The sequence below is a fragment of the Aricia agestis genome, chromosome 7 (genome assembly GCF_905147365.1).
Source record: "Aricia agestis chromosome 7, ilAriAges1.1, whole genome shotgun sequence".
Lineage (NCBI taxonomy): Eukaryota > Metazoa > Arthropoda > Insecta > Lepidoptera > Lycaenidae > Aricia > Aricia agestis.
This window is the reverse complement of record NC_056412.1, coordinates 18,782,327-18,799,588: the sequence shown is the minus strand read 5'-3', so window position 1 is coordinate 18,799,588 and position 17,262 is coordinate 18,782,327. Positions and strand designations below refer to the sequence as shown.

Here is a 17,262-nt window from a genome sequence, read left to right as displayed (position 1 = left end):
TAATTTTAAAAGTATTCAGTATCATTATCAGTAAAGGAACTATGTTGTTAATTATTATAATTTAGGCAGAGGCTTATTTAGTCTTTGTACTTGGCACTTGTAATCATGATGGGCTTATTATAACATCATAAGCATCGCCGGACGTTTTACACCATCGGAGGAGTGTATGTACGATTCTTCAGAACAAAAAATGAGTTTTTACTTCAACGATTTCTCAATTGCTTTTCACGATCACAGAGATCCTAAAACCGGTCAAAGATAAGTTAATAGGAAAACTCAAACTACAGTTAAACTTGCAAATGCTGGAATATGATGTTTTGCAGGTTGCAATTTCCCATTTCTGGACTGATGTAATTGTTTGCCTAAATTTTGTCGTAATTTACGTCTCGTGTCTTTATTTCTCAATTGCCTTTTCTTTAGATCAATACTGAACTGACGGCTTTTTATAGTGTTTAACGAGGAAGGCGTAGAACATTCACTTGATGCCTCCACTGCCGAAGAAATATCAATGGTGTTGTCTTAGAAGATATACAGTTTGAAAAGGACAATAAACTCGATTGCATGTATGAGTTATTAAACAGAAGCAGGTCATGGATGGATGAAGTGATGAATTGTATTCTGAGGGTGTTCGCGTATTCGTTAATTTGCTGAGAATCTCTATTATTGACATCCTCAGAATATTGTTTTATTTCAGACTGAGAGTGAACTTGTGTGACTGACTTAGAGTATTCAGATCATGGGGATTTATCTTACGAAGTTAACTTAAGTATACTCATTTTATCTTCAGCGCTGACACATCAAGGTCTTCTGTAAGATGTTCAATAACTTCATCGGGACAACACAGTATTTTGCTCGATAAATCTATCGCTTATGTTCTGGAAACTTTTAACTTCTTTAAAAAGTCGTTTTGGACTTTCTAAACATTAAACAACAGTAAAAAATAACAGTAGGAAATTAGAAGTCAATTAATATAGCTAACAATAAGAATTAACATAGATAGGTACTCATAAACATCACAAACAATACTAATTTACAAAAGTAAATTGAGACATCTAAATCACAATGGCAACGTAGAAAAAGCTATATGGCAGATAGCCGCTTATGCCATATAACATGACCCCCGCGCGTCCCGCGTATAGACGACCAGCGGTAGTTATCCGCATCTACATCGTGCAATTTCACAAAACAGGAGTAGATGTCTTCTTTTACGTTACAAAAGTACCAAAAATAAGGTGATATTTGAATTTTTGTTTTTGCTATGTTGTAGAACATGATATTTTAAGCTAGTTTCTACAAAAAAACAAAAAACTCAAAATTGCAGATGACTTTTTTTACTTTGCACCCGTCGATTTACAATAAAATGAGGGAGTCTAGAATTTTATTTAAGAAAAAGTTAAAATACTGTCAAAAAAATGAGGAAATAATTAAAATATATAATATTGCTGCTAAACATAAAAATAATGACTTTCGGGGATTTTGGCGAGAAACAAAAAAGATGAGCCCTAAGTCTAGTATTCCGGTGAGTGTTGACAGTATTAGTGAGCCTAAAAATATTGCTAATTTGTTTAGGTCTCACTTCACAGTTAAAAATATTACACCGCCGCTGAATAGTGCTGATGCAGGGACCGTCGTTTCTGGGGATTTTGAACGTTTTACCACCAAAGAAGTTTTAATGACTATTAAACAAATGACAAGAGGGAAGTCCCCAGGACACGACGGCCTCAGCATTGAGCATTTTCTTCACGCGGGTCCTCATCTACCGAGGCTTTTAGGAGTGCTATTTACTATTTGTAAAAGGCACTCCATCCATCCATGGTCATCAATAGGCTGTAGCATTGATGGTTTGATTCATTGGCCTCCTGTCAGATTGCCAATCCGCGTGCTCCGCGTGGCAATTATGAGCAATTGCCTCTTATGAAACGCACCAGAAAAAGATGGCCCCTAGTTCCCGGTAGCGGTACTATTCCTGGCCACGGTAGCGGCCATGGTAACGGCACTGCGAGGGGTGCTAAGAATCTCCGGGCTACGGATCGCTACCACCAACTGGACCTGGCGACGTACAACGGACGACGATCTCCGCTTAGTTGCAGGCCCATGTTGGATGCGAGTAGCAGGAGATCGGTCATCTTGGCGTTCATTGAGAGAGCCCTATGTCCAGCAGTGGACGACTATAGGCTGATATGATGATGAAAAGGCACTCCTATCTGCCTACTGAACTAATGAGGGCAATTAAAATACCAGTGGTAAAAAACAAGACTGGAGATATTTCTGATAAGGCCAATTACAGACCTATCTCACTAGCCACTGTTACGGCTAAAGTACTTGATGGTTTGCTTGAGAGACAACTTAAACAACATCTTGACATACACGATGCACAGTTTGGGTTTAGGCCAAAGCTGTCCACAGAATGTGCAATTCTGTCTCTTAAACATATCATCAAGTATTATACCAGCAGAAAAATATGTGTGTATGGTGCTTTTCTGGACCTGTCGAAGGCGTTTGATCTGGTTTGCTATGATGTCCTCTGGTCTAAAATGTCCAAGTGTGGTGTTCCATCTGACACAGTTAAACTATTTAAATACTGGTACGGGCATCAGACAAACCAGGTCAGGTGGCTTGGACACTTGTCCGATGAATATACGTTAGACTGTGGACTGAGACAGGGTGGGTTGTCCTCTTCTCTTCTCTTCAATCTCTTCAATCCTTCAATCTCTATGTGAATGAATTGATTGATGAACTTAGCAATACACAGGTCGGAGGCTCCCTTGACGGCCATATTGTCAATAGCATTAGCTACGCAGACGATATGGTGTTGCTGAGTCCATCAATCTCGGCTCTAAGGAGATTGATTGGTGTGTGCGAGAGTTACGCATTGTTACATGGCCTCGTCTACAACGTTAAGAAAAGCCAGCTGGTTATATTTAAAACTAAAGGTTGTAACTTAGACTCGGTGCCAACTGTAACTCTGAATGGAGGGGCTCTTACTAGGGTGTCGTCTTTCAAGTATCTTGGCCATATGGTGACTGAGGACTTGAAAGACGACTGTGACATTGAAAGGGAACGGAGGGCGATGGCAGTCCAATGTAACATGTTGGTCCGCAGATTTGCACGATGTAGTAAAGAAGTTAAATTAACTCTCTTCAGAGCTTTTTGTCAATCTATGTATACGTGCAATCTGTGGGTTGACTACACGCAGCGGGCTTACAACGCTCTCCGAGTCCAATATAATAATGCACTAAGAGTGATATTGGGGCTTCCGCGATTCTGCAGCGCGTCAAATATGTTTGCTCAAACTGACACTGATGGCTTTCAAGCCGTCATAAGAAAGCGAGTAGCTTCTTTGATGAGCAGAGTTCGCGCAAGCTACCGAGACTACTGCCCAAGTGTGTGAACAGTACACAAAGCCGTTATTTCCTTTATTAACCCAGTGGGGGCAATGATCGATATGACGAGTTATCAGGCGTATTGACTTTAAACCTGCCCATTCGACGCATGGATCATATTACTTGTCAGATAATAAGGGGATGATCAGCCTGCATTAACTCCTAACCAAACTAGGAAAGACAATTTCTTCAATAGAAACACCAAGTAAAGAAACACGGTCTGCCCCCCTACCATGAGCTCTTATAGCAGTTACTTTCTTATTACTTTCAGATTTCGCACAAACAAAAAACAAAGCTATGTTTATATAAATAGAGATCATGTTTTTTTATGCGAAATTCAAAAGTAATATTGAAGTATACTACTATAAGAGTTCATGGTAGGGGAGCAGACCACAGCGTATGTATTACATTTTTGAGCTATTGCACAGCTTTTATCGCGAGATTTGAGCGCAGCGACCGAATCAAGAAATTCGTAACGAAAAAAACCTAACACACCCTACTCTGAACTCTGTTGAATTTTTGGTCTTCTACCGTCTGCATCTGCCTCTGAATCAATTATATCAGTGAAGTTCATTCATATGCAGATGGCGTACATATGTAATTTGGTCGCGTTACTCCAAACCTAGGCATTGCATCACGACTAGTATTGAATTCCGCCGCCGTCCGCCATCTACCTGAGAATCAAGTTCCTTGATGGTACATCCAGTTATGTTACACTCTGTGTACAAGTTGAGGTAATTTATCAGTAGTATGAGGCCACACGACATCCACTGTTGAAGCGCTCATCTACTACTCTGGAGCTTTCAGATACTTAAAAGCTTACTACTGTAAGCTCGGTGAGTTGAGTGTGAGTATTCTCACCGTGAAGATGACTACAATAAATATTATAGAGAACTTGATATCGCCAGCAACTCCGTTGCGCCAAACTGCGTTTATCTCGCGGGAACCATACATTACGCGGGACAAAAAGTATCCTATGTCCTTTTCAGGGGCTCAAGGTATCTCCATACCTAATTTTATAGAAATCAGTCCAGTGGTTTAAGCGTGAAGAGGTAACAGGATATTGACTAATTATCATGAACGTGTGCAATTTTTTTTTAAATATTATAAGGGGCAAACGAGCAAACGGGTCACCTGATGGAAAGCAACTTCCGTCGCCCATGGACACTCGTAGCATCAGAAGAGCTGCAGGTGCGTTGCCGGCCTTTTAATAGGGAATAGGGTAATAGGGGAGGGTAGTGAAGGAAAGGAAAGGGAATAGAGGAGGGTATATGGAAGGGAATAGGGTAGGGGATTGGGCCTCCGGTAAACTCACTCACTCGGCGAAACACAGCGCAAGCGCTGTTTAACGCCGGTTTTCTGTGAGGACGTGGTATTTCTCCGGTCGAGCCGGCCCATTCGTGCCGAAGCATGGCTCTCCCACGTACAAACAATTCTACCAATAACATTGAAACGTCTTTAATCTTAACTACTTGGTTTTTGGTCGAGTTGCGACACCTGCGGCTACGACCACGTTAACGCAGGGACATTCCACGGGATCAACCACCGTCACAGATCAAGATAGATACCGCATGTCGCTCCATTTGTATGAAAACGAGCGTGCTACTTTTTTATAGCTACTGTGTCGTACCTATGATAAGAAAAGTGCCCATTATCTAGGCCATCGTTTCTATTTAAATTTCTACAGCTCAAAACGGCACTTTTAGTCATTTAGGCATTTTAAAATTCCGATTGACGTCCGATTCCGAAAGCTAAAGAAGACTAAAGAACAGACTTTCGAATGACGAGCATTGCTCATCGTTTGGGAGCGCGATATGGCACGCGAAGTACATACACATGCGGTATCTATCATGATCTATGTCTGTGGGATCAACACATTATTTCGGTATTATAGCCTTATGCTCTCACGATAAAGAATACTCTCAATATTAACTGCACCTGTTTAAATGAAATTGCCAAAAATACATACTTTCACTAAAATTACCTAACGCTTCTGTCGCAGTCGGGTAAAATTGATTTTTTTCACGAAAAAAATCTTAGAAATATTATTATTTATTACATTACATCGGCGGTCCGACAATATCTTTTGTTTGTTTCAATTTCATAACTCAAACAACGGCTGACCTGTTTCAATAGGAAAAATACATTTTACCAATCCTTAATAAAATAAAGATAATATTATTTTTCTATTAAATAATAATATAATTTTGTTAGGTATAAGTTATTTAATTGATTAAAGTTCTGTATAAAATTTTTGAATCAATGTTTATCAATTTATTTAGATGTTCCCCTAACTTTTGTTGCACCGAAAATTAACTGTCACACGAGAACCTTACATTTTGGGGATAAAAAACTTGAGAGGTGTCAAGAGACACCCGAATGGAACGAATTTATTTCGTATGTTCATTCATAAAATTAAAAAAAAAACGCCATCTTTTGACGCCCAGGAATACTTACTATCAACGCCCTCTGCCCCTAACATGCAGGTACTATTAAAAAAATGTCGCGGTCAAATCAAGGTCAAATATCGTTCTGTCTAGCCTTCAGATTTACGCCGAACGCGCGATAAGGAACTTCGTTCCAAAAACTTTCTATGTCCTTTCCCTGGACAATAAGTATCTTTCTACCTTTCCACAAAATCAGTTTAGCGGTCTAAACATGAAGAGGTCTTGGTAACAGAGTCAGACAGAGTATCGCGTTTATGATATGAATGTTAGGATTTATTAAAAGTAAATTAAACATAGTAATATGCTAAGGTTCTTTAAAATCTAAATGTGTGTGTAGCTGAAATACAAATTCAGGAAAAACAAGAAAAATACGATATAATATTATAATGATTTCTAACCTATGGATGGGCTACTTTGTACATGACTTATGTCTTTGCTTGAAAATCTTCGTCAAAGTTACATTTCATCCCCTTGGAAATCAAACGAAAAATCTGGTTTTCTTAAACGCCTCGACGCACAAAGAACATCTCTACAATAAGTGGCTTAGGCTGTGTGTTTATACCTCGATGTGTCCTTCAAGACAAAGGATTATGGACGAGTTTTTATAATTCTATAGAAAAAAAAGTCGTCAGATGTAACTTACTTAGTACTATAATTAATTGTGATAATATCTCTATCTTTATAAAAAACTTATCCTGATATTGCAACATCTGATAATGTTATTTTAAGTAAGTACCTTTATGCGCATTTGCAAAAAAATTAAGGATACAATACAATACAAAAACACTTTATTGCACACCAAAAAATACAAAATAAAAACAACTTTACATAAAACAACTATGTATAATGATTAATGTTGCACAAAAGGCGAACTTATTGCTAATAAGTAATCTCTTAGGATACTTAAAGTAATTAAAAAATCAGAACTCAAATGCCCTATTTTAGGGCACATAAGGAGTGGACACCTTATGCCTTGACACGTCTCGTCTGTACGGATCTATGACGATACATGCGAAGTATGCCGCTACTCCAGGGATTATAACTGCAGCTGATGTATATCCTTTCATCCAAACATTAAAGAATTTGCATTCAAAGTATATTTAAAAGCGAAAATATTTAATTTAAAATTACGCCAGTTTTGCAATAGGTATTAAAAACCATTTTTTGTTGAGCACACACAAATTGCAAGTTGATTATTAAGTATACACGGACATTATAACGTATCTATCTATGAATAATGAATATTAATTATTATACACAGAGAACCCGTCAGAGCGGTCACACTTACAACCACAATAAGTATGGTGTTTTGGTATCTTTCAAAAGCAATGCAGTAGGCGAAAATTGCAAAGGACACTGGGCAAAAATGTATGGAGATTGGTCCAAGAGCCTCCACTGATGAGACTTGTGGGAAATGAAAGTGCGTACTTATTTTATGATTGTAGCAAAATATTATCAAAATCCGCCCCGGGAAAACTTAGTTACACTCGGTCGAGTGAACTCCGTACCTGGCGGCCATATATAATATACAATAGTATGGCCGCCAGTTACGGAGTTAACTCGACCGAGTTGAAACCTCATGTTAACCTTACTGGAAATGGTGCATGTTTAGATATGTTTGTTATTTATAAGCTTTATGGGGGTGGCAAAGTAGCTCTTCGAATTAAATGACTTGTACGAGGGCTGCTATTTATGTATCCGGAACTGGCCACGTACAAGAACAATATTTAAAAAGTAATTACAACATTTGAAAATAGAACTCTTTGGTTGAAGAATACATTTTGTTTCATGTGACTGTCAATTATTTTTCCATTGTGGCGTCATTTTGAAAATTGCGTGTCTTCATTTGCCATGGATTTAACGCGTGAACATTTTCGTGCAATGATTTACTACGATTTTCGGCGTGGGCTAAATCAACAACAGTGCTTTATTCAACTCACCGCAACTTTTGGAGATGAAGCACCATCAAAAACCACTGTTTATCACTGGTACAGTGAGTTTAATCGTGGGCGGTCTATGCTCACGGATGAAAATAAAGAAGGTCGCCCAAAAACAGCTGTTGTCCCACAAAATATAGATGCTGTGCGGGAACTAATAATACGTGATCGTCATGTTACATATCGCGAGATAGAGGCGTCCTTAGGCATAAGTATGACGAGCATACATAAGATATTACACGAACATTTGGCTGTAAAAAAAATATGTTCGCGTTGGATTCCGCACAACTTGACAATCGATCAAAAACGGGCTCGTGTCGATTGGTGCAAAAACATGATAAAAAAATACAACCGTGGTACGTCAAAAGCCGTTTATAATATCTACACAGGTGATGAATCTTGGATCTATGCATATGACCCCGAAACTAAACACAGTCAACGGTGTGGGTGTTCCAAGATGAGCCGAAACCAACAAAAGTTACTCGTGCAAAAAGTACTTTGAAGCAAATGGTCGCCTGTTTTTTGGAATTAATGGACATGTGGCTACAGTGCCATTAGAGAATCGTAAAACGGTTAATTCTGAATGGTATACGAGCATTTGTTTACCAGAAGTCTTTGAAGAAATAAGAAAAGACAACCGACAACGCAGAATCATATTACATCACGACAATGCTAGCTGTCACACCTCAGCTGAAACAACTCAGTTTTTGGAGGGTCAAAAGATCGAATTGACTGGTCATCCGCCGTACAGCCCTGATTTGGCACCTAACGATTTCTTTTTATTTCCATACGTGAAGAACAAATTACGTGGTCAACGTTTTTCGAGCCGCGAAGAGGCTGTTGATGCGTTCAAAATGCACGTTTTGGAGATACCTCAATCAGAATGGAAAAAGTGCTATGAAAATTGGTTCCAGCGTATGCAAAAGTGTGTCGATCATCGCGGCGAATATTTTGAAAAGCAATAAAACCATATTAAATGATATGTTTGTTTCTTTTTTTAATTCCGGATACATAAATAGCAGCCCTCGTAATGAATGACTATTAACAAACACATAAGTAAAAAATGTAAAAATAAATGATCAAATACAAAATTTTTGATCGACCGCATTGAGGTGATGTATATTAAGTATTAATTTAACAGGTTTTAAAGCGAAATTATCATAGCCTAATCTAAATCATAGCGTCTGTCGATATCCAGTACCTACCTCTTTATATTTCGGCGCATCAAAATTGCGGACATCGTCTAGTAAGATTATCGCACGGGAATCGTACATTTTTCCGGGATAAGAAGAATCCTATGTCCAATTTGTCGGTACTCAAAGTGTCTTCATACCAAATATCAGCAAAATCGGTTCTGCGGTTTGGGCGTGAAGAGGTAACAGACGGACACACTTTCGACATAATATTCGTATGGATTACATTCTAGAAACTGCTGTAATTAAAATCGATAAAAATAAATATCGATAATGTCCGTTATTCTGCGTTTCCCACAGCTTAAGCTATCAGCAGTAATTGCGAACCGGAATCGACAGAACCCGTATTAATACATCAACCGTCACAACCGAGTGTAGTACAATCCGTCAAAAATAGAGCTCCGATAATAACAGAACCATACAAAGTGTAACAAAACTAAGAGCGCGTTCAGACGTGCGCGTGTACTGCGCGTGTTCTTCTATTATCCTAAGATCCGACTGTAAAATCCTGCATGAATCGTTTTTTTCGATCAAATATATTTTAAAATAATCTTTAGAACGAATAGAATGGATTAATGTTGGGTTGCCTTGTTAAAAGTAGCCGCAAGTACCTCTAATTGAGCAAAATGAAAGCCCGTAATATTAAATAGAAAAGTAAGAACTAAGAAGGAATGACATTGAGGAATGACAGGACACTACGCATAAAAATAAAAACGCCTGTTGAATAAAAATAGCAATTTTGCGGGTTCCCTACGTCCTCAAATTATGCCAGGCATAATAATTATAGGCCTGATTCCTGAACATATTTTGTCTTAAACAAGAGTGATGGCTACCCCAGTTTGCGGCTATCGTGCAACTGGCAACCATGGATTTTCATGTCCACAATGCATAAAACTTTAATTTTGCATCAAAATTATTAAAAAAATCGATGCTTCAATTTTGATGAAGAACTATGTCTGTTTACGGGCTGGCAACCCTAGGTTGCGACTGACTTAGAGCTGGCAACCATTTATACCTTATTTTGTCTCGTCATTTTCTTTTAAATGATGTAAAATTTACTGAAAAAAATATTCATACAAATTATGCATTTATCTCATGAACATTAAACTTAATTAGAGGTACTTGCGGCTACTTTTGACAAGGCAACCCAACATTAATCCATTCTACAGTGTGTAACAAAAATAAGTGATAATACTTTAGGGTGTGTACGTGTTCCTTGTAGAGAGTTCACTGTGAAAATAGCAGCTCTGAAAGACGAAAAAATTTGTTCACTTTTGTATGGGCAAGGGTCCGAGCGTCACGAGTTTCCCCATACGAAAGTAAAAATTTTTTTCGTCTTTCATCGCTGCTACTTTCACAGTGAACTCTCTACAAGGAACACGTACACACCCTAAAGTACTATCACTTATTTTTGTTACACCCTGTATACGCTCTAAAGATTATTTTAAAATATATTTGATCGAAAAAAACGATTCATGCAGGATTTTACGGTCGGATCCAATACTATATAGCATATGGGAAAATGCGCGCGGCACACGCTGAATCCGCGCAGTAGCTGCGCGCAGGCCGCGCGCGTTTTTTCCTATGGGTAGAACACATTTAGGGTGTATATGTGTGTATCTAGAGTTCACTGTAAAAGTAGCAGCGCTGAAATTAGCTTTTTCAGCGCTGCTACTATTATTATAATGTCCTTCTGCAATGACAGGCTTAGGGATATTAATGTATGTGACACACACAATACTTGGAAGTTGGAGTCCAATTTCACTTTGGAATTTCGACATGAATGCATTACTAGATGATGATGAACTGTAACTCCGTTGCGCCCAATTTCGTGTGTTCCGGGAACCGTACACCGTACATTTTTCCAGGATAAAAAGTAACCTTAGATGTCCTTTCCAGGAACTCAAAGTAGGTATCTCCATACCAAATTTCAACAAAAACGGTTCAGCGGTTTTTGGTAGCTTAAGAGCGACCGCAGACTTACAATTTCATGTTGACCGACTAAATCGCATAGTATACTGTTAGCTATGGCGGCTTATGAGAGCTCGCATTGCATCCAACTAAAACTCCTACAATTTAGTTGGATGCAATGCGAGCTCTCATAAGCCGCCATAGCTAACAGTCATACTATACGATTTAGTCGGTCAACTTGAAATTGTAAGTCTGCGGGGACCCTAAGGCTCCTAAAATAACCGGTATTTAATTTAATTTAAATTGGTATCATAAGTGATGTTAGACTCTAAAACACCTTTGAAATGAGCTAAGATCTTTTGGAACTTTATAAAAGCAACTCTTATATCGTTGGAATAAAGGTCATGTTACAGGCAAACTAAATTTGAACGTCATCTAGAAGGAGCGATAGAGGACACTGTGACAACAGAAGAAAATATGATGCCGCATTGATGTACAATATTCAGAGATCTCGCAGGGACACAATATTGACAGGTTAAGAAGCACAATTGATTTACCAATGTCCCGAGCTCAAAATGGCCTGTCGGCCATGTGAGTTTTAGCTATCGCAAACAGATGTAGCAACACTAATACTTATACTTTAAAGTACTTAATATAATATTATGTACTCCTTTATTTATGTAGAGTTTCCTGTGAAAGTATATGTGGGCCAATTCATGTCGTTGCATTGTTGGGGCAGTTCTCATGGAAATATAGAAGTTAAAACTAAATGCACGGTTATCTACCAGATACATAAAGACGCTATAAAACCCTATGTCCTTCTGACTTCTACTCCTGAAACATCAGCTTTTTTCAAAATTAATAAAATTATTATAATATGTGTTTTGTGTGCCCACGAATGCGACATCCCCAAATAGTACGTCATTTGCCGTATCGAAGCCAAAAGCGGCAAAAAGACAATCTATCAAGCTTCCACCTGGGAAGAGTCTCCGAGTGCGTGCTATTACTTAACTACATTTGTACCTCACCACAATGTGAACTTTGTTCCTATCGATATAGAGTTCTTTTTGCATCGGCGGTGCGGTACAAATTTTTTACGTTTCTCGTCATTCCGTTACATTAAGATAGGGTTGGTACTTTCAGCTGAAATTGCAAAAAATATGAAAACTTGAAACTTAAGAAGTAACCTCTTTTTGTACAGGCTCTATAATTTCGCGACTGCGGATTTTTATATTGATTCAGCAGATATGCTGCTCTATTATAAAATTAGAAGCAGATGAAAGTGCTGTATAAAATATTAATGTAAGGGCCTGTTTCACCACTTCCTGATAAGGCTATCCACCACTTAACTTGACAGATAGAGTATGGAGAATCTGTCAAATAAGCATATCCGGCACCTTATCAGGGAGTGGTGAAACAGGCCCTTAGTAATGTAAAATATACAGCTCTAATCTTTTCGTTTTTATAAACGTAAGATTTTCATGCCAAGGAAACGATACGAAAACAAAATTTCTAAAATATCCTATTCACCTACAACCTAATAATTAATAATTGTTCGCGAATCATCAGAATTTTGATATTATAAGGTTGAAACACGGATTTTATCGCGGAGCACTTTTATTAATCCCGACGTTTCGGCTGCTTATAGCGGCTGTGCCCGAGTTGACTGAGATGTCATCATCAGAATTTGTTACTCTATCATAAGCAAAATGTTTTTGTGCCAGTGCCAGCCCTATTCTGGCTAAGTAGACATTTTCTCTAATATGAGGCTAATATTTCATAGTGATAGCGCTTGTTATCAAGGTGTGGAGAGGATACACAAGGCCGCAATTTGTATGTTATATCTTTAAACGAGCATATATATATATATATATATATATATTGTCGCATAGCGACATGGATATGTCATATAGCGACATCTATTAGGCGCCTTTGTTACCTTTACGTCTAATCGATTGCGATCGCTTGAATAAAAAATGAGGTTGGCAGCGCCATCTTTTAGCAAATGTTGTAGACTTATTAATTCTCTGCTGAGATATCTGTTATTTTTATCAGATATTTTTCCTTTTTATTAGACTGTTTAATAAGTAAATAAAGGGTATTGTTTTTTTTTATTATCTTAAGATATATTTTTCATATCCTAAATAAAATAATGACCTTCCACCTTTGTTCCTTGACAGTTGCACTGTCAACTTTAAAAAAATATACCAGCTCGGGGGTATAAAAACCCTCCGGCTCGCTACATAATCCTTTTTATTCCCTTTTTTAAAGGTCCCCGTTATAGGGGTGCTCGGTCCCGGACAACTCTACTTTGCCCTGCTCGGTCCCGGACAACTCTACTTTGCCCTGCTCGGTCCCGGACAACTCTACTTTGCCCTGCTCGGTCCCGGACAACTCTACTTTGCCCTGCTCGGTCCCGGACAACTCTACTCCCGGACAACTCTACTCTGCCCTGCTCTTTCCCGGACAACTTTGCCCTGCTCTGTCCCGGACAACGGACCACTACTATCTTGCAGCAGAGTTTGGTCGCCTGGAGCCGACCACGTGCTGCTCATGCCGTCTGATTGACGCACCTACCGCAAACTGAATTAGCTGCCACCGACGGGGTCCCAAACACCTCGGCCCCAACAGCTGGCCGTCGACCCTACGCCTGTCCGGTAGATCGCGGAGACTTGAGGAGCTGGAGTCCCCCACGTCGCTGTCTGATCCCAAGATAAGTGTAGTGTCCCTACCCGTAAATTCAAAGAACCCCGGAATAGACTGAGGCTAGGCTTCGTACCCACCTTACCCGCTCTCCCTCTGACTAGGTTTCACTTCTTTTTTTTCTATTTAAATAAATTTGTTAAATTGTTAAATCCTCTTTTTATTACTCTCTCTTATCTTTTTATTGTCCCTGCTCTGGGCCAGGTGACAATTGGCGCCCACTCGGTTTTCTTTTTTTTTTTCCCAAAACTAGCCTCAGTCGTTTCGCGGTCTCTCCGTGGTTGCGGGTTCAGTTTGTGTGTGTGTTGTGCCGTCCTCGTGCTGTACTGACTGTTCGAGTAAGTTCTTTTTATTTATTTTTTTTTTCTTGTTTTATTTAATTATTTTTCTATTCCCTGTATCGGCCCGGGGTAAGAATTGGCCGCATCCTGCTGGTATCCAGGTTGTGTAAGAGGCAGAAACCGATACCTCTCTCTGCACATAATATTATATTTATTTATTGTATTCTTTTTATATTATTCTTTTATATATACCTTTATGCTAAAAAGGTGTAAGGGACTTTTCCTAAAAATTTACCTGAACTTCTTACAGGTTAATTTTTCTCTTTTGTATTGGGGAATATACCTCTAACTTTTGTGGCGCTGTGCCTTACTAATTACTTTTAAATACTACTTATATATATTATCACACTACACTTCACAGATACACACCCCTACACACCCCCACTCACATACACATACATTCTCTTGCGCACACAGCAGTGTTACCTTCTGTAACACTTATGTGTTTTGGCTTTTACCTTTTTTCGGCTTTAATTTAACCTTAACTTAGGAATTCTAAGTTAAGATAACATATCTAACCTCTAAATTCTAAATTCTCTTTGCCTTTGTTTACTATTATGCCAATTAACTTTTAACTTTTAAAACTTTTAATTTTTTTGTGGCTATAACTTTTAATTTAAATACTATATTTTACTTAAACAGTCAGTCAGTCAGTAACTTGTCTTGTCCTTTATTGTCTTTGTGTAAAGTATTAGGTTATACAATACTTTATACTTAATTTGTTTTACAAAATTAGTTAGTTTTTTTTTTTTTAATCTACAGACACAATATCTCACTCACCATTAGGGCTTATTACTATTTAAATTTAAATTAAAATCCTTTTTGTAACTTTTGGTTAAGGAATATCCGGAGGTCAATATTATAGTCACTTGCTAAAGTCTAACTAAAACTTAAATTTTCTTTAATAGCCTAGCATAATAGCTTGCTATCTTTAAATATGGCGCTACATATAACTTGTTTTATTATTATTATTTTTTTTAATTTAATATTTAATAGAATTTAAATTCATAAAAATTTTTTTTTTCTTTTCTTGCCTGGAAAAATAAAAATTCTCTTTTTTAAATTTTTTAAACAGGGCTCTCTTAATTTATAGTCCTGTTCTCTTATAAACAGGGCTCTGTTTTAAAGTCCTGTTCTCTTTTAAATGGGGCTCTCTTTTTATAGTCCTGTTCTCTTTTAAATGGGGCTCTCTTTTTATAGTCCTGTTCTCTTTAAATGGGGCTCTCTTTTATAGTCCTGTTCTCTTTTAAATGGGGCGCTGTTATAGCCCTGTTGTAATTTGGAAGGCTGGTAGTTTCCGCGTTGTAGGTTTTTGCTGTACATTATTTTATAATAATGATGTATAGTTTGACTTGCGTTGCTGTACCTCTGTTACGGACGGCAATGCTTAATGTGTGATAGGTTAGCGTCTTTGGGTCAATTATTGTGACCAGATGCACAATTAGATAGGTGAAGTATGTATGCGATATATTATGATGATGTATGAATGTATGTGAAGTATGGTGTGAACGGAGTATGCAAGGGTAGTCAATTTTATCTTCGGCGCGTGTTAACTTAATGCTGGCATCTGAATCTTCCAACTTTTTGGCAAATATTTAATCTTTATTTTTCCAAGGCCTAATAAATCTTTTGGGTGTTGTCCTTCTCGTATTCGTAGGATAATACTCGTGTGCTAGGGCGTCTCGTGTCCAGTCTTTGTGACCGAGCTGCAAAGTGAAAGTTGATGTATGTAAGTGATTTATGAATCTTTGGTCAAATTATCCGCGCGCTGACACAAGAATTGTCTCAAAATTATTATTATTTTTTTTTTCTTTCCCATTTCACCATTTTCCCCAAATGCAATTTTTTTTTTCCCCCATTTGCCCCATTTTCCAAACTTTTATTAGTTTGTATTTTTTTTTCCTTTTTCCCGAAGGGCTGTTAATCTCTTTTTTTCCAAAGAGCTGTTTCTTTTCTCCCAAAGGGCTCTTGATCTTTTAGCCTTTTTTTTTTTTCCAAAGGGCTATTTTTTTTTTTCCCCTTTGTTATTTTTAATATATATTTTTTTTTTTTCCTTTTTCCCACTTTCTAGCTTTAGCTATTTCAGGATTTTTCATTTATCATGAAAAATCCTTAGCTAGCGAGGGGGGATATGTCGCATAGCGACATGGATATGTCATATAGCGACATCTATTAGGCGCCTTTGTTACCTTTACGTCTAATCGATTGCGATCGCTTGAATAAAAAATGAGGTTGGCAGCGCCATCTTTTAGCAAATGTTGTAGACTTATTCATTCTCTGCTGAGATATCTGTTATTTTTATCAGATATTTTTCCTTTTTATTAGACTGTTTAATAAGTAAATAAAGGGTATTGTTTTTTTTTATTATCTTAAGATATATTTTTCATATCCTAAATAAAATAATGACCTTCCACCTTTGTTCCTTGACAGTTGCACTGTCAACTTTAAAAAAATATACCAGCTCGGGGGTATAAAAACCCTCCGGCTCGCTACATAATCCTTTTTATTCCCTTTTTTAAAGGTCCCCGTTATAGGGGTGCTCGGTCCCGGACAACTCTACTTTGCCCTGCTCGGTCCCGGACAACTCTACTTTGCCCTGCTCGGTCCCGGACAACTCTACTTTGCCCTGCTCGGTCCCGGACAACTCTACTTTGCCCTGCTCGGTCCCGGACAACTCTACTCCCGGACAACTCTACTCTGCCCTGCTCTTTCCCGGACAACTTTGCCCTGCTCTGTCCCGGACAACGGACCACTACTATCTTGCAGCAGAGTTTGGTCGCCTGGAGCCGACCACGTGCTGCTCATGCCGTCTGATTGACGCACCTACCGCAAACTGAATTAGCTGCCACCGACGGGGTCCCAAACACCTCGGCCCCAACAGCTGGCCGTCGACCCTACGCCTGTCCGGTAGATCGCGGAGACTTGAGGAGCTGGAGTCCCCCACGTCGCTGTCTGATCCCAAGATAAGTGTAGTGTCCCTACCCGTAAATTCAAAGAACCCCGGAATAGACTGAGGCTAGGCTTCGTACCCACCTTACCCGCTCTCCCTCTGACTAGGTTTCACTTCTTTTTTTTCTATTTAAATAAATTTGTTAAATTGTTAAATCCTCTTTTTATTACTCTCTCTTATCTTTTTATTGTCCCTGCTCTGGGCCAGGTGACAATATATATATATATATATATATATATATATATATATATATATATATATATATATATATATATATATATATATATATATATATATATATATATATATATATATATATATATATATATATATATATATATATATATATGTTGGTATATATATATATATATATATATATGTATATATATGGTATATA

General features: G+C 38.1%; 1 long non-coding RNA gene across 1 annotated transcript; it reads right to left on the bottom strand.

Moving 5' to 3' along the window:
- Positions 1–208: 208 nt before the first annotated feature.
- LOC121728580 lies at positions 209–14,314 on the bottom strand. The gene is made up of 3 exons (XR_006035840.1): positions 14,305–14,314; positions 13,372–13,373; positions 209–392 (listed from the first exon to the last, which is right to left on the bottom strand). It is a non-coding gene; the product is annotated as an uncharacterized LOC121728580 (long non-coding RNA).
- Between the last annotated feature and the right edge of the window lie 2,948 nt (positions 14,315–17,262).